Here is a 27868-nt window from a genome sequence, read left to right as displayed (position 1 = left end):
AATACTTCTGGTTTGAATGATACAGTTTAATACAGACCTGAGCAAAGTGTGGTTCAGGGGCAATATGGGACCACATATTGACTCTAGCTAGCATTATGTTTTTCACTTTGGGATTTTTATTGTATTAATTAAAAAATATGACATTCTTAGATTCTCTGTTTAGGACTGTATTTTAAGTTTTGTTTGGTTAATGGGTTTTTAGATAATTTATTGGCATATTTAGACTAATTTCCTATTGACTTTTTTTATTTCTGTAGTTTTTGGTTTGACGGCCCACAGTCACACTATCTAATGTGGCCCCTAAAGAAATGTAATTGCCCCCCCTGGTTGTATAGGAGACTGTGGGTTACAATCTGCTAAAGTGCCATAAATGGCTTCATATATTAAATAATGTATTTATTTTTTTTGCTAAATAGCTAAAATACCATGACCAGCAGTCAGAGATCAAAGGCGTCAAGCTAACAATGATTTCAACCAGGACACCTTAACAACACCAACCATCACTTCCTTATCACATGTTTTCCTTATTTGTACCCATTCATCCATTAAAGTTTTGCCAACAAACATATGTCGACCACACAATGCAAACAAGATGCGATGTATATGGGAATAGTTAGGACACTACAGATACTTCGTATATAGATTTTTCTTCAGCCGAAACTGAGCCTCTGGCAACGGCAGATGTCTGCTAATCGGGTCAAAGGACCCTCCTGACTAGTGCTGATGTGTACATGCATGGTACATGCAATATGCAGTTGCATGAACAACACAATGTATGACCCAGCTGTCTTGTGAAGCATGGACACCAGAAGTTGGGGTCAGCCATGGAAGTGCTCCCGCTGAGTTCTGCAGATCCTGTTTCTTGATGACTTTAAAACATCTCTGGTTAGTGCTTATGCCTCAAGAGAGTTGCAGGTTTGTTTCCAGCTGATGTTGATGCTAAAAGTGTCCTTCCTGTTTGTATGTTTTCCCCCTGCTTGCATGGGTTCACCCCGAGAACTCTAGTTTCCTCCTACAGGCTGAACATTGCGTTATTGTGTGTGATTGGTCTCTTTGTGCCCTTCAATAGGATGGCGACCTTTCCAGGGTGTCCCGCACATTTTGTCCTAAGCAGCTTGGATAGGGTCCAGCCACCCCTGACCCCAATAAAGGTATTACCAGTAAAAAAGAAAGTAGGAATCTTTTTTAGTTTGAATTTGCTGAAAAGTAGTTGCAGATTGTTAAGATGGACATCACAGTTTAAATATTAGGTAGACCCCTAACATCATACAGAAATAACTTTTATACCTTGTTTTATTTTGAGTAAAAACAAAACAAGATTACAAGCATCATAAAATATCCTGTTTATTTTTCTCAGAATTAATTAAATAGTAAACTCAGAATTTATATAAAGCTAACTAATGAAAGGACAAATGATGGTGCTGTTGGGGCTCTTTTAAAATCCAGCTACTGCTTCTCACAGAAGCATTACAGCAAAAACTGACTGAGAATACGAATAAAAGGGATTTTCACTTCCTTTCTAGTTGGTGTGTAATAGCCACGCACTGACGCACTATAATCTGTCATAAACCACCGCCATGATAGCCGCTATTTTCCTGCTATCATCCGACACTCTATTCAATGAGTTCAGCAAGAAGCAATTTTTAAATCTCTGTCATGAAGTCCATTTTTTCTGAACAGATATGGACTTCATTTTCGCTTTGATTCCTGTCGTCTGAGCATTAGTAGCAAATGTGGTCAGGTCTCCCAAATCATTCATCAAACGGAAAGTATAACAGTATATTTTCTCCATATAATATTTCTTGTGGGCCTTGGAACTTGTTATGCAAGGTACACACTTTAAAAAGCGTTTTACTTTCATGTATGGTTAATATCTGCAGTGGTCCCCAACTACGATGAATGCATCTTACTAATGCTGGTTAATGATAACATATCTGAAGGTTTGTATAGGAAGCACTACCTCCTTCTACTGGACGATAAAAAATGACTACTATGTAGGCAATTTTGTTTGTCTTATTACTTTAATTAAAAATAATGTATTTATATTCTGCTGCCTATTCCGTTATGGGTGAGAAATTCCCCAAGTTCTCAATCAACCTCTGTATGTTTTTGGACTGTGGGAGGTAAACTAGGAGGCCTGGAGGAAACCCACGCAACGGAGAACATACAAACTCCACAAAGCAAGATTGCAAAATAAACTATAAACTATTTATCAAAAATAAACAAACTCAATTAGCCTGTAACATACTGTATTACCGGTGACCTTTCTTTGACCAATTGGCTTATGTTTTTTTAACAGATTTTTACATTGAAAAACGTGTTTTCATTTTCTGAAAACTGCACAGTACATTGATGTATACATATTATTTAAAAAAAAAATGTAATGAAGAAATGTGTACTGTGTGTAATATTAACCCAATGTGTATAATTATAAGAAAAGTCAAAAGGAAAATGGAGGTATCTGTTATAAAACTGTTGTTTCCATCTTATGCTGACACATTTTGATTTCTCTCGTATTTTTATAAAATATTAATACATATAATTCATTGTAATCTCTTATAGATGAGAAGAAAAAAACAGAGAGGGGGGGTGCGTATTTCACTCATTTGAAATACTACGCATGCTTGACGTCAGCAAGTCCGGTTTGCCAAAAAGGGAAAAGTGTGCGAGGAGGGGGCGGCGTGTGTGAACGCGCCTGGCGGATTCTCGTTGGAGGACGGCGAGCGCGCGCATCTCCGTGCCCGGCTTGTGAGCGACTGCGGGGTAAAGCCAGATGCCCGCCTGTGAGCCTCTGCCTGTGGATACCGACTGAATGTCGAAACAACAGAGATCAACAATAACAAACCCGAGCCTCGTTTAGGAGCAAGTGACGGAAAATATATAAAGAAAAAAACGGATTAAGATATATAGACGTGTGTTTTTTTTTTCTTCCCACCTTTATCTCCGGCTGCGAATGAAGAGCATCTCTGGACTTGGAGTATAACGGACATCAGTAGATCAGAGCACTCTTCTCTTGGATATACTGCTCTACTCCTAATGCGCAAAAACCAAGGATAACATATGATAAGGATTAATCTTTGAAGAGAACCTCTGGACGAAAACCTCTTTTTATCCGTTTCCATCGTCCCTACCAAACGTGGTCAATGGCTACTTTTGTACATTCAGGCTCGCAGCGATCAACCACGACTTAATTTTATTTTTGCGCCCCGTTTTTTTTATTTTTTTTTGTGGTGTTTTCATTATTTTTTTTATTTTTTTTGGACCCAAAAGGAAAGTGTGCTTCGCAGGCGCATGCAGAGATACAGCCTCGGCGATCAGTGGCGTGAAGAGATTGTGAATAGTAGCGAGGATGAATGAATGAGAGTCTGCCTCGCATCTCAGACGTGCCATGGATGGGAAACTTAATTTGTATCCTGGGAAAAGAGCTGGGGATCGTCGCCGTGTCAAATAACCACTGCTGACAGCGATCAGGTGAGTGAACGATCCCCATCAAAACTATCGATCAGATCGCAATGCGATCCGTTACATTTTTGAGCTCAATTCAACCTTATTATTATTGGGGTAGTATCTCCCCAAAACCGTTTGAAATGTGCTCTTACATTTGGGTTGTGTTACCACTCGGGTTGGAGCACATGCCCTCGCAACTTTGCGCAGTGTGCTGAAGACCCACACACGCGCACAGGAGCTGTCCTATCACCAGCAGCGCTCGTATGGATGGAACATCATCTCACTCGTGCCATTCCCAGCACTTTTGGCTTCGAGGACAAAACCAGCAGAGGTTCCATTAAGTTTGAACACGGGCTTCTGCGCCTGGCATTCCACCATGCAACAGAACGCCCATTGAAAACTACTTGCGCTCCCGCCGAGCTCCAATCCCTCTCCATCCTATCTGCCGCAGTGCCGCCTCTTAAACTCCCCTCTACTTCACCATCTACACCGTAAGCAGATTTTTTTTTGGGGGGGGATACTCGGGGAGCTTGACTTGGAAGCAGGCAGGTGTCTCTTGTGAGGCTGAAGCTGAGCGACAACTGGGACCCGACAACAGGGGAGTGTGAACGAGCCTCCCAGCATCCACTCTCGTCTTTGGTCTCCCCTTCACATTCCATCTGTTGAGCTCACAGGAGATGCGTTTCCTCCAAAATGAACAATACCCAATCGTTGATACCACAGACACATTCACATCACTACAATCGAGGTATCCAGGGATTGAAAAGAGGTATCAAATATCTATATGCTATTGCCAAGTGTGATCAAAGTGAAGAAGGTTCACTTCTGCCTTCATGTATTATTTATCAGACAATTAGAGCCCAAATGTATTGTTTTAAATGACCATTGAAGACAGTGATGCTGAAACAATGACCAACGTAGCATGAACTCGTGTATAACAGCGAAAAACAGATTCTTAAAGGAGTACTGGGTAGTTTTGGGTACCTTTATATTTTTGTACTAAAATAACTTGTGATGACACATCAACTTAAAACTAGTTAAATGTCTCATATACCTTGACTTGGGGTGTTTTGTGTGATTTTTATTTTCACTGAAAAAGTTCTTGGGGATGGTGTGAACATGCTACATACCGCGCTGGTTATGGTGTGTGTGTGTGGGGGGGGGGGGGGGGGGGGCTTATTTACAAAGCCGTCATAACGCTTATAATATTTCATTATCCACAATCTGATTCATTACCTCATCGATATCCATCCTTCATTTAGCCGATGAAAATCTGCAAACAGGAAATTCGTCCAACTGCTGCAAATCGGGACATGGCAACTTTTGCAACATTTAGCAAGTGCTCATGGGAAATGTGGTCTAACGTTGGGCTAAACACTACCACTTTAGTCCACTGGCGTCGCTCCACTAAAAATTAAATAGAGATGCTTTAACAACATATGCTATTTTGTATATTATTATTATTAGTATAATAAGTACTGTTATGTATTGTTGATAAAATATTTGTTGAGCTTGCTATGAAAGCATCCAGGGAAGGCAGACAAACACCAAGCAGCTCCTTTCCACTTATAATATGATTTTCACACAATGTATGTTTAAAGTGCATTCTCGATCGGCAATTCTAGTCACAAACAAGCAGTATTCAAGTTAAAAATATATTATAAACATGAACATTCGAAAGTTGTTTTAATAACTTGAATGCTGTTCTTTATTATTATTATGTTTGTCTGTGTTTTGAAGAACGCAAAGTACAAACTTTATCTTATTAAAATAAACCCTTGTTCAATTCATGGATCCATATGGTAATCTGGAGAAAAACATGTAAAAAATAAGTCAGATGTTGGTGAATTGAAACTGAAAACTATTGGAGGTTGTCTTTTGCTGGGATATTTTCATACTTCCTAAATGATTAATTATACATGAGTCGTTCTCTTTGGTATTGTTGTTGACTTGTTTTTTCTGCACTCATGCAGACATGTCGTGGTAAATGACTTGTTTGTATACATGGTTGGAAGGGAAAACCACATGAACACATTTCAAACTCGATAATTGTCCTCTGAAAGGCAGGTAAAGCATTTTTTTTCCCCCTAAGATTCAGGGTGTTACTATGGCCAGAAATAGTAATTATAGCTTAAATGCATTAGCAAACAATTGCTGAACATAGCCGAAAAATATAATACCTCAACCATGGCTGTGTAATGAATAACATATCGTGTGATTCCCATGGCTGCTGTTGGAACTAATGGATCTACCCGGACCACTTCCCCTTTTAGCAAAGATGTGCAACCCAGGGATGATGGCATGGTTGTATGTTCAGAGTGGGATCTTATTAACCCTTCGTTCTGGAGGACAAATGGTGGTATGGGACATTGGTTCAAAGAGGCAATAACACACTTTGGTTGAATCCCCAGCCTTCAATACACCATGAAGCATCCTTCTGCCTAGCCTCTGTCCCCTTTAGACCGCTTGAGTGACCTTTACTAAAATAAAACACATTAAAGATGGATTCACTCATGCTTATTAAAGTTTGGTAAATAGTCCCTCTGGTATGATGGTTGCAATATTCCATGTAAAAGATCCTATTTTAAGCAATGGAATTATAAAATATTACTGTACTTGTTGCACTCGGTTGGTTTAGTCTTGGATTTGACTTGACAAGGTTCTATATTTAGACACTCATGTGCTTGGCAGATGAGGGATATGATTCAAAGTGTAATATTGGCCATCCCAGAAATGGGATTTGTCCCCAGTAGTGCTTTTGAAAGTCAGCTGTGGCTTTCGGCTGCCCCAGATTCAGCACCTTGGACAGCGACAGAGTCAAAATTACATTCAAAGAAATCAACTAGGGACTTTTTTCTTCTCCATTTAATGTATATGGTTTACTCTGGATCATGCAGCTTCCTCAATAACTTATGTCCCAGTATGTACTTCTGTAATTTTCCAATTCTCATTTTGATTTTCGATTTTTGATTACACTAATCCAAAGCATTTTGTGGACAAAACAGCATCAAATGTCTCATGAAAAAGAAGGCGATAGTTTCATTCTTATCTCACAATGGATTCATTATACTATCTTTTTTCGTTCCTCATAAGGCATAAAGAAACTAGATTTAACTTATTTGTGTTGTTCACACAAATTGTTTTGTCATGACCCTCTGAAATGTATCCTGAAATGTATCTTATTTTATGGTTTTATATTTTTTTGGTCAAATGGGAATTTTCATCAATACATTGTGTTTTTTTTATTTGATTAACCTGCCCATTTCATAACGATCATTTAAAAGTTTTTAATTAAATTGAATTGTTTGGTTAACTAATAGTCTATACGGGATTGGGGGCCACACAAAATTTGCCCAAGGGCCTTCATTTTCTTAATGTCATTATGATTCTTTGACTAAAGTGCATATCTTGTAAGAGTTATATTATGATTCCCCATGAATAGTGCTTTTAGTAATGGCTCGATACCTAATTCTTGACAATAATTTTAACGGATCCATCTCCATTTATTTGTCAAAAGAATAAAAAATGGGAGTGAGATTGATGTAATAAATATCCTTCAACTTAAAGGTTGAATTCTGCAGCTGACGTGAAATTAGTTGAAAAAGAAGATTGATTTTAGTTGCCATCCTACAGTTAGTGTCATTTGTCGCTGGAGCATATCAAGGATGTAAAATAGGATTGACTAAAGAGATGGCTTGCAAATGCAATGTGCCATCATTGAACGATTACCTGAGCATCTGCTGGAAACGCAACACAAATGACAGTGTGACACGTTCCGGTGGAAGATGTATGAAAGGAAACCAGCTCTGTGGCAGTTTGTAAGGCCTGTGAATGTGATACTAATAACATTCTCAATATCTGCCCACATGTCGTTCCATAATGGGAGAAATGGTGTAACTAACCCGACCATCACATTACAACACACACACCCACCGTTCCCAACGACTGCCTCTTTTCTATTTCATGTCAGTCATCAACTGAAGCAACTCTGGCAGGGAAATGTGACAAATCATACACAATAGCAATAGGAGAATATAGTAAGATGGGATGGCGGCAAATCAAATTGCGATACGTGTAGACTATCCAGATGTTTTGGAAAACAGACCTGATGTTTGCTAGGTCTTATGGAATGCCAAAAAGCTAAATATGACCTATTTAAACAGGAGCTAGTATGAATGAACATTTACATCTACAAATACATATTTATTAATATCAAATTTTATTTAATGGACAATCGAGTTTGTGTGCTGTTATACCAGCTTGATTTGTTATGTTGTAACGTTATATATTCTTATATAATCTTTATTTTAGGAATTCATTATGAATTATTTGTCCAAAAAAAGAATAAAGCTGAATTGCAAAGGTTTAGTCAGGCATCAGTCATGTGTGCTATTTTAAAAAATGGAGAAGGATTTGGAGCTTAAAACATTTCGCCGCACTCTTTGATTTAAATTAGATTAATCCTTCATTCAATATTTTATGGATTTTTGTGTGGTTACACTTAAATTATGGCCTATTTTTGTCAAATTCTAAGATGTTGTTGTTTTTTTTACATTTTTTGGTCCATTTTTACAATACAATCAAATATATCTACATTTTAACATTTGATTTTATATATTTATTCCTTAACCACCTGATATTGAACAAAGAGCCTCTTTTCTAGCAGGTCACATCATGTTAAATGGATGGAAATGGCCAACATGTCGCACGATACAAACCCCTGCACGACAACTACACAATCATCATCATACATAGAACCAGCGTTGACCCATCGCGGGTCCACTTTGGTTCACATTGCTCGAATTACATTTCACCTTTTGGATGTCTTTAAACTTCTAATCTAATTGGATGGATTATGAAGCTGAGTGAGATCATGATGAAGTTCAACTGCATCAACTCAGAGACCATTGTTCCTATTAATAAAATGTTCCGGTCCTGGTTTCATCTGGTTAGAGCTAGACATATTTTTTAGTAGTTTAAACATGTTGTGAGGTTTGAGGATAAAAGCAATGGATTACAAGCAGAGGGCTCTGAAATAAGGATACTGTTTCATGATGCTTCACTAGCACATCACTAGGTATATGGCCCACAAGGAAGAATGTCTGTAGCATGCCCACTAACATGACCTTTATTGTAGTGATGGTCTGATGAATCTTCATGAAGCAGTGTCAGGATGTTTAGAGGTCAGTTCAAAACAAATGAAAATAGTGCAGAGACCATCATCTAGTGGGCTCTGAAAATAATGACACTGCTTCATGAAGCTTCATCAGACCATCACTAATCTATTGCATCAGAGTGCCTGAAGCAACAAGAAAGACCTGCCCCTTCCTTGACCTTTTTTTTTTTTTTTTACACCTAAGTCTTATAAATAGTGCTGCAAACATGTTCCCTTGCTCTAGAAAAGAGGGCACACAATGTTCCCCATCGTCAAAGGACAACCCCCTTAGTTTACAAAACGTTGAAATTAATTTGCAAGAAACCATTGTGGCTATGAGCTTTGACAAAAGAGGTAATTAATGGCTTAAATGGCAGAGATAATCCGCATCTCTGATTACAGCGTTATTGATCCTACATGAGATAAGCGACTGCCACAGACGCACAGAGGAGGAATCACGACTATTGCGTCTCACTCCAGTTTTCCTCTTTTTTCCAGTTGTGCACCCTGTGGCTGACAGAGCCAACACACTTTCAGCTTTTATTTGATGTCCTTTGATGATGATGTTTACCTCTTGAGAGCAGTCGTATTGTTCTTCGGTTTCTGATATTTTATGTTGCTCTACATGAGGGTCTTTTCTTTCAATTTTCATAAACATTACAGGGTAAGCGATTCTCTTTTGAGTCTGTTATCGTGTGTTACAGAAATCACTCTCTTAACGCACATACACTTCAGTAAGATAAGCTACATTTTATCTCAGAAGTGTGGTGGATGGGTCGATTAGAATTTAGTGCTGCACAGCACCTCACAGCAAGAATGTCCAGAGTTTAAATCCTGCTCGAAGCACGTCACCCCAGACTAGAACCAAAATTCAATGGTTGACGAAACCTGCGCAACGTGCCTCAGATTGTGATGACTCATAACTCAAAATTGTGTCTGTTCTTTGTTTGGTAATTTATTATGTTCATTAAAAGGGCAACTAATGTGAAAACCCACCGCTCCAGACTTACTCAGGTTAAAATGTTGAAGTCTTCATCTCCAAGATGCAGCAAGTCCCTCATCATGACAATGTTTTGAAGTTATTACTTTATAAAGTTCTCCCCCGTCTGAAATCTCTGCAAACGAGAGGTTAAGAGAGCAGATACCATTATGATGGAATAATGTCTCCTCCTCCAGCCAGCTGTAACCACGCCTGCTTTGTTTATACAACAAGTCTCTTGAAGGTGGAGACCTCCTGGATTGATAACGCTGCGTGATAAACCTCGATGGTTGACAGCCATGTTCGAGTAGCCTTGGTGAAGATGCTTAAGTGAATTTTCCAAGTAAATAGCTTTATTAAAAGAGAAACTCAAATCAACACATTAGTTGCCCTTTAAACATATTTACAACTCTGGTGTATTGGTATGAAAGAATGACCTATGCAGATGTTAAATTGCTATGAGTTAAAATGAATTTAACATCTGCAAACAGTGTTTTATTTTGAAAATTAGCTGAACATTCACACATAAGTTTTCTACTCGATGATATGCCTGAAATTTCCAATCGACATCAGAGTACCCGGCTTTTTGTTTTAGTTGTCTTATGGATTTACTTTAGGCCTGTTCTGGCAATAACGACAAGCAAACAACACCATCGCTTTTGTTCATTTGTTTAATCTCATATTGCAAAAATAAAATAAAATAATCATATTATGTTATTAAATTATATTTTGAAGCCTTATATAAAACAAACATTTGCTGTGAAGTACGTTCTTTGTAAACTTGGGACATATTGACATTAAATTCTAACACACCATATGACTCACGTGACTCAGATGCCAAAGAATATTGGTACTATCTAGGGCAGAATATCATGCTGTGACAGCCATCAAAACCTATTATGGTTCCTCAAAGATGAGGACGCTTTGTGTTTGCAGGGCAACAAGTGGAAAGCTGTGCTCTACTGAAGCAGATGGAGGGAGCCTGGACTCCTTTGTGGTGGAATCTAATATGATCTGATGTGTGCATGTGTGTGTGTTCAGGGTTTAATTCAATATCATGTGCATCAATGTGCTTTTAGTCAGAAAAAGAACAACTTACTGGAAGAAAGTCCCGATTTAATATCCTCTTAATTAGTGAGCTATACTTTTGAATATATATTTGATATATTTCAGAAGTATTTTAAAATGTTAAATCATTATTATCTTATTTCAAAAATCTTTGCTGGCTGACCAGCAACAGCAAAATAAATAAATATAGAGACATGTTGAAGTCTCAAGATCAAGAATATTTTTAAAGGGACCAAGAAAAAAATACTGCTGTCACTTAAGGTCTGGAGGCTGTTGATCTGTATAAACTATGCAAAAAGTGTTCAGCTTGCCAGTTCGAATAAAGTTTAAGTCAGAAAAAAAAAGAAATCCGCCAGGCATTTAGGGTAACATGATGTGATTTTATGTGCTGCCAGTTTTCATGTTTCATTACTTCTGTATGGGTCTGTGACAAATGTTGCAAAACGTGTGAATGCAGCATGTGTGATTATACATGCCTCAGCTGGAGAGAGTGTTCACACGTGTGTGTGAGTGTTTACTTGTGTGTGCTGTGCGGAACGTCCCAGGGTCCACTGACTTGTCAAACTTTCAGCTTATTTGCAGGAATCAGATTGGACAGGTGGAATTACAGCCTCGCAGCATTCTGAAGAGCATCCAAATGTGACAGGTGTTTACAGTTGAATTGGACTCAGTTACCATGGAGACGATTACATGAAGTTCAATGAACCAAACTATCATTATTTCTCTGCATGTTAAATGTGCAGCGATTAATGGAGATTTATAGCGTCCTGTATATAGAAACGATTTAAAACATGGATGGTAACATTCATCAAAAATTGTATTTGCCCTTCACCTAAAAGCACGTCAGCGTTGAGACAAACAAATTTGAGGTCATCATTCTGTTCTAAAATTAAATGCAGAAAAAGGTTCACTGAGACTTTCACCCTGAGCCTAAGAAGAATGGAGCGAAAAGACGGTTCATAAAGTGCCGATAGCCCAAACAAAGTTTTGACACAGTGATCTGATCACATGCGACATGCACACAAAAACGTCATACATATATATTTGATCTGACAAACATGTTTGACTGTTGCACATACAAACCGTCTGTTCGGTCTATATGATACATAATTATTTATTACGTCAACCAAAAATAAATAAAAGACAAGAAAACACAAAAACATTGGGCAACATGGTAAAAAATAGTCATGGAAAAAGAACATTTATTAAATCAAATCAAATTAAAGGCTATTTAAAAACAGGACACAGAATTCAAACCCATCAATTGTTACTTATATTATATGAAAAAGCTCCACGAAATAATATTTTTGTTTTGGGGTGATGCCGCTTCATAAAACAATATCATGTTTTTTAGAGGTATAGGTGGCGCCATCAGTTTAAATTAGAACATTTCTTTAAAAAAGAAGAAAATAGCGCAGAGACCGCCATCTAGTGGTATGCCACTGCTTCATGAAGCTTCATCAGACCGTCAGTGTTTTGGAGTACCCAGAGTGTAACAGGCAAAGCATGGTGAGATGTATGCAAATCCATGTCATGAAGTTTTACTGAGCTGAGCACCTGATAATTATAGTCAATATGAAAGTTTGAATATGGATGAAATCGTCCGTTCCAATTGTCGTCAAGCAATGGGGGTTGAGGGGCGTGCTGGCAGGAGGGCTGGCGTGACATCCTCTTATATATTTATGCTCTGTATGACATCTAAATGTTCATGGTGGAAAAAAAGGTAATTCTTAACAGCAAGACACGTACTATCCTTAATAAGGCTATATTTCACGTTTCCATTTTATTCAAAGATAAAAGAGGTAGTTTTAGCTTCTGCTTAATGAACATCTTTGAACATGTATTAAATGTAGGATTTAAAAATGTTGAAGTCTTCCTCTCCAAAGTAAATCCCTCATCATGATGATGCTTCAAAGTTATTACTTCATAAAGTTCTTCTCCATCTGAAATCTCAGCGAAAAAGAGGTTTTGGGAGCGAAGTAATAATGGTTTTGACTTCTCCTCCAGCCAGCTGTAATCACGCTCCGCTTTGTTTAAACAACAAGTCCCTTAGAGGTGGAGACTTCTTAGATCGATTGCGTGCAGAGACAAACCATGATGCTTGACCAATCACAGCCAGTGTGGTTATGGTAAACAACATTTAATCTCGAGTAAAACAAAGTGTTTTCAGTGAGCAGGGCTTAAGCACTTTCTCTAATGTAAATATTTAAATGAAGAGAGTTGTATACAAACAGACAGATACTGATGAGTACAATAGAGGTCAAAGGTCTATTTAAGACACACTTAAATCAACATTATTTGTTGTTCTTTAATGATGTCTTTTTGACACACCCATTGCGTTTTGAAGCATAAATGCACAGAAACACATCAACCAAAAGGGAAAGTTTTCAAAGTGGTCACATATGGAAAAAACAAAAAAAACCACTATCCAAAACAAGCCCTGCAGCTTAAAAATGAGTAAGTGAGGTTAATAATGTGACTCAGACCTTCATGGAGTCTCAGAGAAAAATAAAGGTCTTTCAGAGCCGGCTTTGGTCCCTTCACAGACGCGTTATGTAATTTACTGTCTCCCCACTAAACATTGCGGCTAGAGGCTGTGTCATCATGTGGCCCTCCTGCTAGCTGTGCAGCATTTCGACAGGTAGATGAAATGTGAATGTTGCAGGGGCCAGAAATGTAATTAAACCTGGAGTGAGAGGCCATCGGACACCTATGAATTGTGGATACGCATATTACACTGGAGTGTGTTCCTCATCAATAAGCTTTAGTATTTGGGGTTGACGTAGGGTTTAAATCAGGGATGCAAGAGCCAGCCAATGCAAACGGTCTGTTGTTTAAAATTGAAATCTACGTTGACACATAAAATATACACAACAAAGGTGTTGTTTTCACTGTGTGAAACTGTGACTGTGTTGATCTTGTGCCATGTTAAAAAAGTTGTGTATAGTAAAACCTCATTGAAACCATCCATTTTATTCATCTTTAATGTATATATTTAAGCATTTAAAGAAGTTGCTCTTTATTTAAGATTTCATTGATTCCTCTCACGAGTGACAAACTCTGGGCATGACAAGTGAGTATTTTTCTCACCCAAGGTTGTGCGATACAACTCAAATGACCAAATCGAATAATAGAGTTAAATAAACAACCTTGACTACAACAAGGTCTGTGATAAATCTTTTATTTGAAGTGATATCATCTTCAGACTCTCCTCTCCTTCTATCTGGTGGCCTCTGCGTCCTTCATCTATATTTTCCTTCCTTCTCATGAAAACACACACGTCTGTATCGCGACATTAAACGGAAACAAGGACAAGTGTTACCGAGTGTTTAGGACAAAGAGGACAAGATGATCATGGAGATGTTTTATCATCCCCGGGTTTAATGAAAAGCTCCTGCATAAATCCTGCCCTGATTTTAGTTCAAATTATATTTATTTGGAAAATTTTAAATGAAAGAACACACAAGGTCCAGTACAAACAATGCAATTAATAATATAAAAATTAATAAAATCATCATCATCAGAATAACCTGATTATTAGTTAGGAGTAATCTGGCTCTTAAGTGGGAATTTAACCAAATAAGGGACACTAATATAACTAGGCTTTTTTTTTGTTGGCATTTATTACGTATGTGTGTAAAATTTAATTTGATTCATATGGAACGAGTATTATTAAACAGGTCTTAAACCACATATGCATATGTATTTTTGGAAGACAGAGGCTTTTTATCTTGACCCAGAGACAGATAAAACCAACACTGTTTCCGTGCCATCGGGTCACCTTGACCCTGAGATAATGCAAGAGTAATGCTAAGACAATATAATTCAATATTTTAGGTATGAGCTTTTTGTTAATTCTGACTTCCAAAATGTAAAATTTTGAAAAAAAAAGGTTAGTATCATTAGGAAAGCTAAACAAATGAAACTGAAAAAATAGGTTTCGTTATGTAATAATGATTTCAATCATTTTAAACACATTTATTATTATTAAATTACATGATTTGGCTCTCAAAATATGCATAGAAAATGAATAGCCCACGTTGAACAGAGTATTTATATTGATTAAATTCAGGAAGTTAGAAGTGTCAAAAAAAGCTCAGTTAACCAGGCTGGTCTGACTTGACCAGGCAGTTGGCGGGTCCGGAGAAACAATATGAGAATCAAACGATTAAAAATATATTTGGCAGACTCACAGATAAGTGAATAACTTATAATATTATATGGATTCCAATAATATTTTACTTGCCTTATATATTTTGCGAGGGAGTTTTGTTAAGTGAAGTACTTTTTCAAACCGAAATTTACAAAATTCTTCATGAATCGTCATCAGTATTGTTTTAAACTGTTGATGTAGCCAATGCAGTTGAACGGGGAAAACAGCTGTGCGACCGCTTTTCAGTTTGCGCGAATAAACATGACATTATTTTTCCAGACTGACCTTAAATAGAATATACCATGATTAAAAAATAAGTGGATGCTAAAGAGATCTCACCATTATGCTGGAGTGGAATATCGTCTTAGAGTTTTTATTTTTTACTCCATTGCCAAAAGTTTACTTTTATGTAAACTTGACTGAAACAAGCCTTTAAAAGTCTCCAGAGTCACACACTAATGTTCCTCCTCCTGTATTGAGAGGCGAGAGTTGAGGTGTCTTGGGAAGCTTCTCGACGCCTCGCTGGTGATGTGTTCTGTGTTGCCCCCGCAACCCATTACCAGATAAGCGGAAGAAGACAAAGATAATGCAAGATGAGAATCACATGTTTTGAATAATTCAAAAACATTTCAGCGATGAATTGTTAAATTTGTATGAAGATAAATTTAGAGCAAAGTAATCTCGAACGTCCTGAGCACGTTCTTCTGCTCAGGCCTGTGTTGTGTGTTTCAGAAGACTTGCAACTCACAGATATTAAAATCAACCCTTAATACCTTGTGGCTCACTGTACATGCTCCAGTGAAGAGGGAAATCCCTGGTGATGCTTTGATGGGTTTTTATTGCTTCCGGCCTGACGGTGTTTAATTCTGCGAGCAGCGTCTGTATCATAGCAGCCCAATCTCCTAGCTCAACACTGTCAGCACCTTTTCTGCAGGACCCAATTTAGCTGGTGATCCTAAATCTACTGAATTTGAGACCCAGGAGATCCAGAACACTCCACTTCCCCGGACATTTAAGGAAAGGGAAACGATACCCAATGAAATTAGCTTCTGTCAATCTCTGACGGTCATCGGAGGAGGAGGCAAGTGGGCATTTTTTAATAGAGGTGCATATGTTCGTATCCTTCAAAAGTAGCGCTGAGCCCACTTTCATGTCGCTGTGGTAAAACATCAAAGTTTCCTGTTGAAATGCCTGGCGATGTAAACGTCCCGCTTGACTCTGATGCTGTCAACTAAACGCTGCTTTGTTCTGCTTGTGATGTTGAGTTGAACAATATTAATTATAAAGAGAGCTTTTTTTGGTTTATTTGGAAACTTGATTGTCTTTTTTTGCTCTTTCCTTTTATAATTAGAGAGAATAAAATTAGTTTTTCAACAATGGATGTCTTCCAGAGTCTGTCTCTCTAAAAATACTCTTTTCTTTTACACAATTTTGAAATCCCTTCGATTTGTATATACAAAATGTAATAATTAATTAAAGTTTGAAACCTGCAATTTATCAACCTGATTCAACATGTTTGTACCTTTTTATATTGAATGCAGCTGCATGGTTAATCTGTGCAAATGCAAAAAGATGAATAACCTTATGTAAAGCATGATGGATATGTAAGATTAAGTATTTTTTTATTTAATAATAAACCCCCCACCTCTGTTATTTGCATGATTGAAAATTGATATTCACGTGGTAATGTAATTTATAGCCGGATGGCTGCACACAATTATTACATATATCACAGCAGTCTTAGATAATAATCTTTCTGTGGCCATTGATTTCATATTTTCATTTTTAAGGACAGGAAAGATCATCACATCAAATGTTATGATTTATAAATCTTTAATTGTATAGTTGGAGCAGATGTCTTACATATACATATGTATATATATAAATACAATTTGGATCAAAGAGGTGCATAAAAGATTCCCTCAAGGGTCTCGATGGGAATATATGGCCAGTTGGTCTGCGAGTCCAATAGATCAAGTACCGTCAACGTATGTGTGTGAATAATAGGATACTATTTTAAAGTACTGTCAAATGATCAAATATAAAATGTCACCCCAATTTGTTTTCTGGTTCGGGTCCCGAACTGACCGAGCAGGGACTCCCTGGTACTCTTTACACTCAATATATAGCTCCAGTTCTCCCTTAAGGCAAGGTTAAATGGCTGTAAATACCTATTGAGCGGAGGAAAGTGTAGGTCTGAACACATGAAATACGACACAAGTGCTTTATTTTCTGTGTGTTAAATGCGTGTCAGTCCATGTGCTTGCATGGTTGATTGTCGGTCTATATATTAACATCTAAATAAGGCATGTTGAAAATCTTAGGTATGCTGTGTTACCTTCATCATGGCTATGTGTGTGTTCTGTGGTAATAGTTGTGTAGTCAGTGAACACCTTCCAAAGTGTGAGCCTCTGTCAGAGCTGGACAGCAGAAGGTGACAGCAGGAATACGAGGCTACAGACATTATTAACCCCTCACTGGTTTGAGGAGAACAGGCAATTACAACCAGTCATATGGCTGTCACGTTGCCAGAGGGAGATGGCTTCAACACACACACACGGAGTAACATATTTTTGACTTTAAGGATGATTCTAAGTGACTCATATTTTTCTGGACGGTTGCCTTTTTCATAATTAATTCTATTAAATTATGTCAGATGAGTGAATGGTTCTATTCTTATTGAAAATTCAAAGCAAACGTGTTTATTGCTGGAGTGTACTTAAGATGGGGAAACATAGATTCAGTTTACCCAAGCAGGGTTGGGCAAGTTGTAAAGTGATTCTTTACTGTAATGCAGTAATGCAGGGCATTAAAAACAAATGCTTATATTGTACTCGGTACAGTTGTCAGTAGTTCAAGTTACAATTGATTTGGAATAAAGTTGTTTTCTTTAAACACGTTTTCTTTATTTCAAACAAAGAAGTGACTCCTGCCAAAATGTGGATCAAAAAAACCTTTCCATGACATTTTCTTTTCTTAGATAACACTCTTTCTTTGTATTTTATTAAACAATTATATCTCTGTAGTTAACATGGAGTCATGTGAATAAATACAGTTACATGTGTGGAAAAAGGATGGTGCTGTATTCGTTATTTGTTAATCATTCATTTTGAAACATAATGTTTTTAGTTCTCTGTCAATACAAAGCAAACATGTTTTCCATTTTGTTACGTTGTTTTCCCTAGTCGTTTCTCTCATATAAGATGGAGGAAAGGATACAGATATTTCTATCTTTACAATATCAGTGTTTAAATTGTATCATGAGCCATTAATGCAGGTATTATTTCTATTAGTCTTAAGAATACGACAGTCATTATGGGACAATACCTCTTGCAGGATTCAATTCTCCAAATAAAGTGGTGTCTTATCTTAATAGGATTCAATTAAAGCAACAGAAGAAAAAACATTGTCATAATCCAACGTGTAATAACTTACATTTTAGATACATTCATGTTATAATCTATCTAAGAACTTAAAGTATAAACAAGTACTGTTTAAAGTTACTTTCTCAACACTGCTCCCAGGTTTACACTGAAACAAAGTTTCCTATAGACTAAGTCTCACTCTGCTCACTTTGAACTGATATTCTATTAAAACCTTATAAAGTTTTCACACTAGAGGTACCATCTCGACTCGAGAGGCTTTACTGTCATTGTACACCATTTAAAAATAAGGCAATTTTGTTAAGACTTCCATTAAAACATTTCCCAAAACACAACGTAAAGGGAGTCGTATTAAGTGTCAAGCAGAGTATTGAGTGACATTCTTAATTAAAGTGGCAGTCATTGTAGAAAAGTGGCAAAGTACATCAAATGGGGAAAGTTTGATTGTCAGTGAGGGAAGTGTTTGGGATGATGAGGTGAATTAGCTACACGAACACTGGGGAAGTGTCTGCTTCTTGAGGAAGAAGAGCCCTGTTTTCAGAGAGGAATGCGCTGAGTCTTCCTGCACTTCTATAATCCGCGATAACCTCCTTAGTCTTTCTGGTTCTTAGAACAAGGGTATTGCTGGAACACCACTATTCCAGATGCTGGACCTCTTCTCTGCAGAGGGTTACTTGCAGTGGGATTGTTATTGTCTATCATGAGGGTCACCGAAGGGGTGTCGTTGGCAAACTTCACAGTCATGTGCATGGAGTGGATGGTATAACAGTCATGAGATGTGTCAGTTTTAAGGATCAGTGTGAAGATGTTGAGCTTCCCAATCCACATGGGCATAGGTACAGAAGTGAAGACAGTCCCACCTTGTCGAGCTTGAGGTCAAATGAAGTCCATTCTTCCACAGGTGTGAGCTTTGGGTACCATATCATTAGGTGGAATGGTCCTACCTCAACGGAACATCTGGCTGTTCAGACCAGCCTTCAAAGCACTTCATTATGACCAAGGTCAGAGCGATGGCGTGGTATTCATTGATGCATGGCTGATTTTTTTTGGCACAGGCACAATGGTGGATGACTTGAGGCCGACAGGAACCTTAGAGAGCTGCAGCGTTGTCGAGGAAAACCACTAATGGTTGTTCAGCGCAGATCCAGTTCACAACATGACACTTTATCTGGACTTGCAGCCTTGTTGAGGTTGGTCATCCTGACGGATTAATTTACTTGTGTTTGCTACTAGAATATAATGGCATGGCCCTGACGCCACTTCCCACAAGTTATGTAGGTTGTTGCTGTGAAAGTGCTTACATTTATATATCGATACTTTACCATCTGAAAGCCCTTTTTTTAGGGCTTCCAGACCGAGCTCTAAGCAAGTTTTCCTCCTGATCTGAAGGCAGTATCTGAGCACCTACTGAGCCCTAAAAATTAAAACACTCCTTCATGAAGTTTCAGTCATCGCTAGGGAGAGGTTTTCCATCCACATGGAGTGGTTCATCACAGTTCTACCAAAGAGCGGCACTTCAACTAAAGTGTAAACAAATACAGCTATAGCAGCTACACAACCTCTTTTATATGTACGTATTTTTTCTTTGCAACTCTAGTTCTGTTATCTGCACTATATCTTACCAAGTCAATAAAACGGTTGCCTTTCCAAAGTATATTTTGGATCCAAGCCTCTTGTCTCTGTAGTGGTATTAGTAGGCAATATGTCCACCAGGTTCGTCTTGTCAGTGTGAGATGGATAGATCAGCACGGAGCAAGAGATCAACATGAGGTCGGACTGCACTAAAGTCTTTATTTCATTCTTCTTTGTCTCATTATGTGTCCGATAACAGAGCAGATTGAGGTCTCTGGCAATATCCTCACACAATTAGGAGTGTGTCAGATTTTTATATTCTCCCCAGATTCCCTGATTCCTCACAAGCACTTTCTTTTTAATCTGTTATCTTTCTTCCCCCCGCTGCAATCGGAGCTGAGGTGTGCAGATTTGCATCTTTCCTCAGTTCCGAGTTCTTTGTTCTGTGCTTATTTTGCCTTTTCTCTATTCCTTCTGATGCTATAATATCCTTCCTTCCATCAATGAGAGTCCTTTAATAAAATCACATAATGCAAGAGCGGGTATTTCATCCAGAGGTGGTCAATCTGCCACATCTCCTCTCAGAGTTTTCTCATACAAATCTGCAGGTGCACAGTTGGCGTCCTGCTTGTTTAGGGGAGATTGAATGCCACGTTTCATGATTTCTTTGGGACCCGTCACAGTGCATGACAAGCTCCCACAGTTTGAAGATGTGTTCAAGTGCACTTTTGTTCTTTATTCAGCAGAGTTTCAGAACGCGTGCCTTTGTGCTCATATTTTATTTACTCATCCTTGTCTTTCTTCCATAAACAAACATTTTTATGAGACATTACCAGTCGTGGTGGGTTGGCGAAGCTTCATGAAGCAGTATTAGTATTTTCAAAGGCTACTGTGTCACTTCCTGCTCTATTGCTGTGAACATTTTTTTAAAATCTATATGACACTAAGGGCACCTCCCAGCGATTTCTAAAAAACAAGACACTGCTTCATAAAGCTTCATCAGACCATCTCTACCTACAGGATGTGTTGACTTGAGAGAGGGAGTCACAACACAACAAGGTTGAAGTAAGTGATGTTCTGATGAAGCTTCATGAAGCAATATGATTATTTTCAGTGTCCACTAGATGGCAGTCTGTGAACTACCTTTTTAAACAAGTCTCCTAATGAAACATCACATCATTTTTAAACTGATGGCGCCACCAACTAACCTCTGAACAACATGACACTGCTTCATGAAGCTTCCTCAGTCAATCACTAGTTAAAGTTAATGATGTATTACACCAACACAAAATATATGCCAAAAAAAGGGAAAAAGATATCACCAGGCCAGGATGAAAAAAACACACAAACCGAAAAAGACATCTGAGACAGACAAAACAAAATCTACAATCATCACTAAATTCGAAAAGAGGAAATAGTATACAAAATATGAAAGTAAAATGACAAATCTGTCGATATGTAGAATAACAACGGAGGATGAACTGAAAGAAACTGGAGTGTTGATTGTAGATGATTGCCAACAGCTTCCAGCCAGGTGTTACATAAACAAGCAGGGATGAAGGGGTTTGAAGGAAGTGACAAAAGTAAATAAAAAACAGTAAATGGAAATATAGAACGGTAAATGGAAAATATAAGAAATGTCTATTTTTAATGTTTAACTCCACATTTAACTGTGGTCGTACAAATAAGCAATAAGTAGTGATTGGTTAATGAAGCTTCATGAAACAGTGTAATGTTGTTTAGAGGTCAGGAGGTGGCGCCAAAAGTATAAAAAAAAATTATACTAGAAAAGAATGAATGAGCTTCATAGGACCATTTGTGATTATAAACCAACACAATCACTGCACAAACTAATAATATTAATAACTTATAATTTCATATTCTAAAAGTGCTCAGGAAAGCCAATAGCTACATTAAAAGGCAAAAGGAAAAATAATACGCATTTTTTGTTGTGAAAATTAACAATGTTTTCAGCAAGGCCAATTATTTCTTGTCAATAATGCCCCGTAAACATATAACCGGCAGGAGGTTTAACAAACTAATAATAGTGTATCATTGCCAACAGCATGACGGTAATGACAATCATAATAATTGCTGTAACAAGGGGTGAAAAAAAACCTTAAACAAATATGCATTTAGCTTTTGAATTCATTAGAAGCTGGTTTAAACTGCATGTTTCATTAATTGCTAGCTCAGTCGAATGAATTGCACAATTTTCGTCTAATTTAACCTTTAATAATTTAGCTTTGGGCTCCCTAACATAAGCTCCAGGATTAAGGAGCAGAACTTCCAAAACAAGATCTTGGCTTTTTTTTCTTACTTTATTTAGTTAAATCATTTTTAAATCAACATGTTAGTCACAGTATTCACCCAATTTTCCAAACTTATTAACATTTCCAGGGCTCCTTATGCTTAAAGGCAGGCCATGAACTTGAATTTCTCAAGAAAATAATCACATAAAAAAATAAAAAGATCAGTTTGTATCTCAGTGATATTGACCTTTTTTGACATTGCAGCAGCTGCTCCAGTAATTAAGCAGATAAACCTTTAGACCATGATGTGTGTTTGAACACTCACAATGATAAATGCAAGCATATTGGTGGAACATTATAACAAGAATGGTTTACATTGATTTTATACACTTTCCCCTCTTTATGATCAGAACGATTTGTAAAAAAAATTAAAATTGTACAATACAATGTTGCTGGATTAATCACAATCTAATGCTAACTTCAAATTGAAGATTTTTAGGAATTTCTTTGAAATTTCCGCACAAAAAGAAAGAAAATGTATGCTCTAATATCTCACAAAAAGGTATTTTTAGTTGGCTTGTGTCTATTCCTAAATTGCCATGCCAAGATGAGCACCAGTTATGTTCAATTTCTTTCTCAAAATCGATTCTTTTGAGGAGTACATGGGCATTTCAAAGGCAAACAACATCTGTCTATCAATGCACCGTAGCTCTAGTGTGTCCCCCGTGTCTATGATTTTCACAATAGAAAACATTATTTTGAAGTATAGTTATTAATAGGTTTGTTCAGTAAAGCTCCTGGAAAACAGGAAATATAAATAAATAAAGGTTCAAACTTGCACCTTCAGCCATACTCTTGTCTGATGAAAATTCCATCCAACACCTTGCGCTCTGAAATGGGATATCATTTAACTAATTTGTAGCCTTTATTCACATGAACAGACGGGTGTTCTGTTTCCCAGTTCATAATAAATCACATGTGTCAGTTATACTTACCATCAAAATTGCCATGATGGATCCTATTTTTCTGTTGTCATTGTCCAGATTGTAATGCCTTGCTTGCCCGCGTTCCAATACTCCCTGGTAATGGGCCCACGGAGAATAAAACAACATTTTATTGAAGACTGTGTTTGAGTGACATCTGTCTTGTTTTCTTTAAAGAATAAATAAAGAAATGTAAAAATGGCATTTACAACAAGACACTTTATTCTCTTAGAACTTTATTTTCAGGCTTTCTGCGTTTTAAAATGTCAGTTTGCAAGACCATGAAATAAGTGTTTCCATGTGAGAGAGCATTCTTGAGTAGAGAATATTGTGAAGCAACATCATAAAACCTTTAAATTGCAAAGTGTTTGCCTAAACCATGGAAAACTGCCGACGAGTGATGAAGCTTCATGAAGCTTCATGAACACACCAGGTTCTATTTTCAACAGGTATTCGATTGAAACCTCACATTATCTTTAAACTGAGGGCGCCGCCTACTGACATGACAGTTTTATGAAGCTTTATCAAGATTAAAGACTTGAATAAAAGTGTTTTTCCTATTTTGTTGATTCATACAAAATAGCTCTGAACATGTTTTGAAAAAAATGCACATTGTCTGAGTTGAATTCTGGCAGTATAACTTTAGGGCAACGTTTATGTTTTAATTGTAACAGACTTTTTTTTTTATTTTTGTACATCATTGTATTAATTGCAACATCCCTCAGTCGGTCCTTGTGGTATAATTTAGGGACTGAACAGTAAATAAATTGATAGATTAAGGCAACGAAATCTGCGTCTCAACGTCGTAACCAAGTATCAGAACCCATTCCTAATAACCCACGATGGATGTTTTAGTCACTGAACTGAAGACATAAATATATACATAGCTTTGCCTAAAGTGTTCCGCCATCTGTAACACTTACATTGTTTAATCCTTAACTAATTCAAACACTGTCACCGAGGCGTGAGCCGCATGGCTGCATTGCTATGGCATGCTCGCATGAATGTATTATGCGTTGGAATATGTTTGTGCTGGAAACACAGCCATGTGGAACTGAATTGTTTGCTAATGAGGCAACTTCAGGCTTTGTAGTTCCTTGTGTTTACATTTAAATATTTGACATAGTAAACATGGATAAATGCTGTCATTTGTATGCTCTTATGTTCTCAAACAACATGTGATACGATGATCATGAGGTTGAATATGATTGAAAAAATCATAATAATATGCAATGTGCGTATTAAACGTATGCTGTCTTTTTTTTGGAATTTATTTGATTTTTATTTAAATAAACTAAAAAGATGTGGGTGAATGACAACCTGCACACATTTATCACATTTTATTTCTTCACACAAACTGTAAATATGAATACACTTAAATATATATATTTAATTTCGAATTTAAGTCACTTTGTGTATATTATCTCTGTCAGTAACAACCTTAGTGATCAAGTGAGTGTGACATGTCATGCAAATGATTGTATTTTGGACAAAACAATTTACCACGGACTAGTACACAAACATTGAAATGAGGCACTCGAATAATACATTGCTTTTTGACCTGGGTAATACTGTAATGTTAATATACTGTTGCCAATATGATACTTTATAACAGTACCGATCTCTAAAAACACATATGTATAGATTTATCGGATAGATAGATATATACCTTATTGATCTGAGGCAAAGAAATTCATCAGTTTTCAATCTAAAATGGGACTCTTTTTGTTTTTCTAATATATCTTTTTCAGAGAGGTATTACTATCGTATTTGGTTACAAGGAACTAAAAAACAGGGTATAAACGAGAATATTGGATTCCCCCTCTCCTTAGATTAATCACCAATGACTTAATTTCAATAGTTTTATTCCTTTTTGATGTCATTTATATGAAAGTCTTGATTAAAATAGAGCCTGGAATTCAAGCGAGGACACGTGCAGCAGTCGCAGTACTGAAATAAAAGAGGCAATAATGAGAATGAGAAGAAACTGCCAGTCGAGTGTGGGAAGAATTCATCTGATGACGCTGCCTTGAGAGAGGAAAAAAAATAGATGTAACCTCTACAACAGGCTTATAATCCGCTCCTCAATCCACCCCTGCCTCCCTCATTGTGTCTCATCACTGCACTTTTCTCTTGAAAATGCTCATTCGTTTCCACACAGAACACAAATACTAAATGAAAAATGGAGCAATGAAGCAATTGCAAATCTAAAATATGTATAAAAAAATACAATTTAATGCTGTTCTCTTCAATCTTTAACAGCTTTTCTCAGGATTAAATCAATAAACTGATGACAATTATTTTCCTGAGCAGCAATAACAAACTATAATAAATCGTTTGAGAAGTAAAATTAAGCCAGGAGTTTTCTTTATCCAATTCACAGTCACAAATGGGTCAAACCATATTCATTAAAATGACCTTCATCATGTACACTTGCATGTATACCTGCCTGTTTTTACACACTTTTGGTCGTTATTACCAGACTCAGCAGTTTATAATGTTATTCTTTTTTTTTTTTTTTGCAATCATTCATTTAATTAAATCTTAAATTGTTCATGCCATGCAACGGAAATGAGAAGATTATCCTGAAGAGTAGGATTTCTGCCCAGTTTTAACACAATACAGGAGCTAATTTAATTCTCACTATACAAACTTGTATCCTGGTCGACCTTGAAGGTTATCTTGTTTATAAATATAAAAGATTGGAAGACAAAACCAGAACCCTCTTGCATGGATCAGCAGAGGAGATAGAAATCATCTGTTTTTTTAAAGACATTAAACAGACAATTTAATAAACCACAGCAGAGGTACTTAATAGTTGGCATGTTGGCCACATTAAGTCCTTACAGACTCCATTTTGCCAACAAATGTCACAGAAATTACAGAAGTCTAACTAGTATTTGTCCAAGTATATCCTCTGCCACTGCAGAAAATGGCCAGAATGAACTAACTTAAAAAATAGCAGTGGGATGTTTTCTAAAATGAAAAGAAGTAGGCACATAAATTAATGGAATACAAAATATGCATTTGCCGAAAAGGCAGACGGAAGAGCTCGAGTGTTTGTTTCGTAAGTGAACGTGGGTTCAAAGAGCTGTGGAGACACTTTCAAACAAAACATTACAACTTTGATGCACTTAATCTTTTCGGCTCGGATACATTTAGAATTGTTTTATTATTATGATGTGCAGTACTCTGCCTCCAGGGCTTTATTACACTGTAGCTCTCTTTATCGAGTGATAATTGAGTAGCCATGTGTTACGGGAAGATAAATCTCACCATTGTAATTGTCACTCTTGTTTTCAGTTACCTGCAAAATGTAATTTGTTTCATGAAGTACTGAAATATTGGGCCTGAAACGACGCTTATTTTTGTACTGTGTGAGAAAACGTGTGAGGGACTGAGGATAGTCTTACTGCAACAAAAAACAAGCCACAGCAGGACTTCATTCAACGCAACCGCATTTTCTGTCAGAGCAAAGACAACAATTTATATTTACACAACTTATGTTGGTTCGACTTATACTTCAGAGCAATTTATGGTCTGGAAAATACGTATTATCACAATTGTTGCATACAAATGAAACCTTAAATGAGAAAATGTTTAATGACATATTATTATTATGTGTTAAAAAATGTCAATTTTGGTATTTAGGTATGAAAGGAAGGAGCTTTGTCCCATGTTTATCCCAATTTTGCTACCAGTTTTTTCCTTTTTTTTTGGTGGCTATTGTTCTCTAGACCGATCTTATTCATGGTATTAGTCTTTTATTGGTCTCATATTGGTCATGGGCTTTCTCCGTTGCAACCAGTAACAGGATGTAATGGTGATTTCAACCAGATGATTTTTCTGCTACTTTATATTATTAACATGGCATTTTTGATGAATAACATTGCCGTAACAATGATATCATGATAAGATAAGAAACAACGTAAATACTGGTCTTGTGTAGATAACTATAATTCACTTAACAATGCTGAATTGAGGATACACTCTAGACTACATTTTTCAATTTAATTAAAACATGAATAACGTGCATAAAGCATAAAGCACGTCACATCGTATCAGCTTTCAATAAGCTTTGAAAATTAATATCACATTCATCATATGCCATGTTGGAAAAGTAAATGTCATTTTTTAATTGATAAATAAGAACTACATTTCCTGACTGCAGCCTGATTGAAAATGATAATAGTATGCGATAAGATCAAAAGTGCAATCAATCAATAAATGATATTTACTTCAGAGGGGAATACTGTTTCAAGCATCCTGTTATAGAAATGTATCTTCCGCATATCAAAATAGGAAAATAAATCATCTCTAAATTCTATGATTTTCTATGACATGTGAAACGTTTAGCATGGCATTCAGCCCTGTGTGGTAACTAATCACTAGAGTATGCGATCAAGGAACTTTCAACCAGCGTCAGTCGATTTCAATTACCAGCTTGTCATGACTGAATACACAGCAAATGTGAAAAGAATGACTGTGTTTGATTAGCTTCTGACATGTGTACCAACCGCACACATGTCTGTGGAGTTCCCCTCCTGGTGGAGGGTCCACGTCGCTTGAGGGTGAACACGTCTCCGGAGTGTTGAGCCAGTGGTCCCACTGAAGGCCTGGTTTTATGTCCTCTAAGCATCTCACAAAGATCTCTCCATTCTTGACTATGTTGGAAATTAATTGACCATATCACGTTAATCCTCTTTACCTGAGCATCTTTAGCTCTGCCAGTTCTAACGCTGCATCTCATCTTTGTTCTCAACCCAACTTGACCCAAAATGACTGGTTCAGAACAGAAGAAGTCATCTGATGAATTCAAAGAACAAATGAAGCCTGGGTTTGATTTGTTATCTGACATCATTAGAGGCTCAGATTA

The 27868-nt window shown here is 37.1% G+C and overlaps 1 protein-coding gene across 1 annotated transcript in view; it reads left to right on the top strand.

Annotated features, from left to right (window-relative positions):
* The first annotated feature begins 2630 nt into the window (after positions 1-2630).
* The window catches only part of adgrb2 (adhesion G protein-coupled receptor B2), a 194837-nt gene continuing 169599 nt past the window's right edge, over positions 2631-27868 (top strand). The window contains exon 1 of the mRNA XM_087787570.1: positions 2631-3471. The gene's annotated coding sequence lies outside the window, so the exon portion shown is untranslated. The remainder of the gene's footprint in view (positions 3472-27868) is intronic.

This window comes from Callionymus lyra, chromosome 3 (assembly GCF_982586985.1).
Source record: "Callionymus lyra chromosome 3, fCalLyr1.hap1.1, whole genome shotgun sequence".
Taxonomy (NCBI): Eukaryota; Metazoa; Chordata; class Actinopteri; order Syngnathiformes; family Callionymidae; genus Callionymus; species Callionymus lyra.
This window is presented reverse-complemented; position numbering and strand designations above follow the sequence as displayed.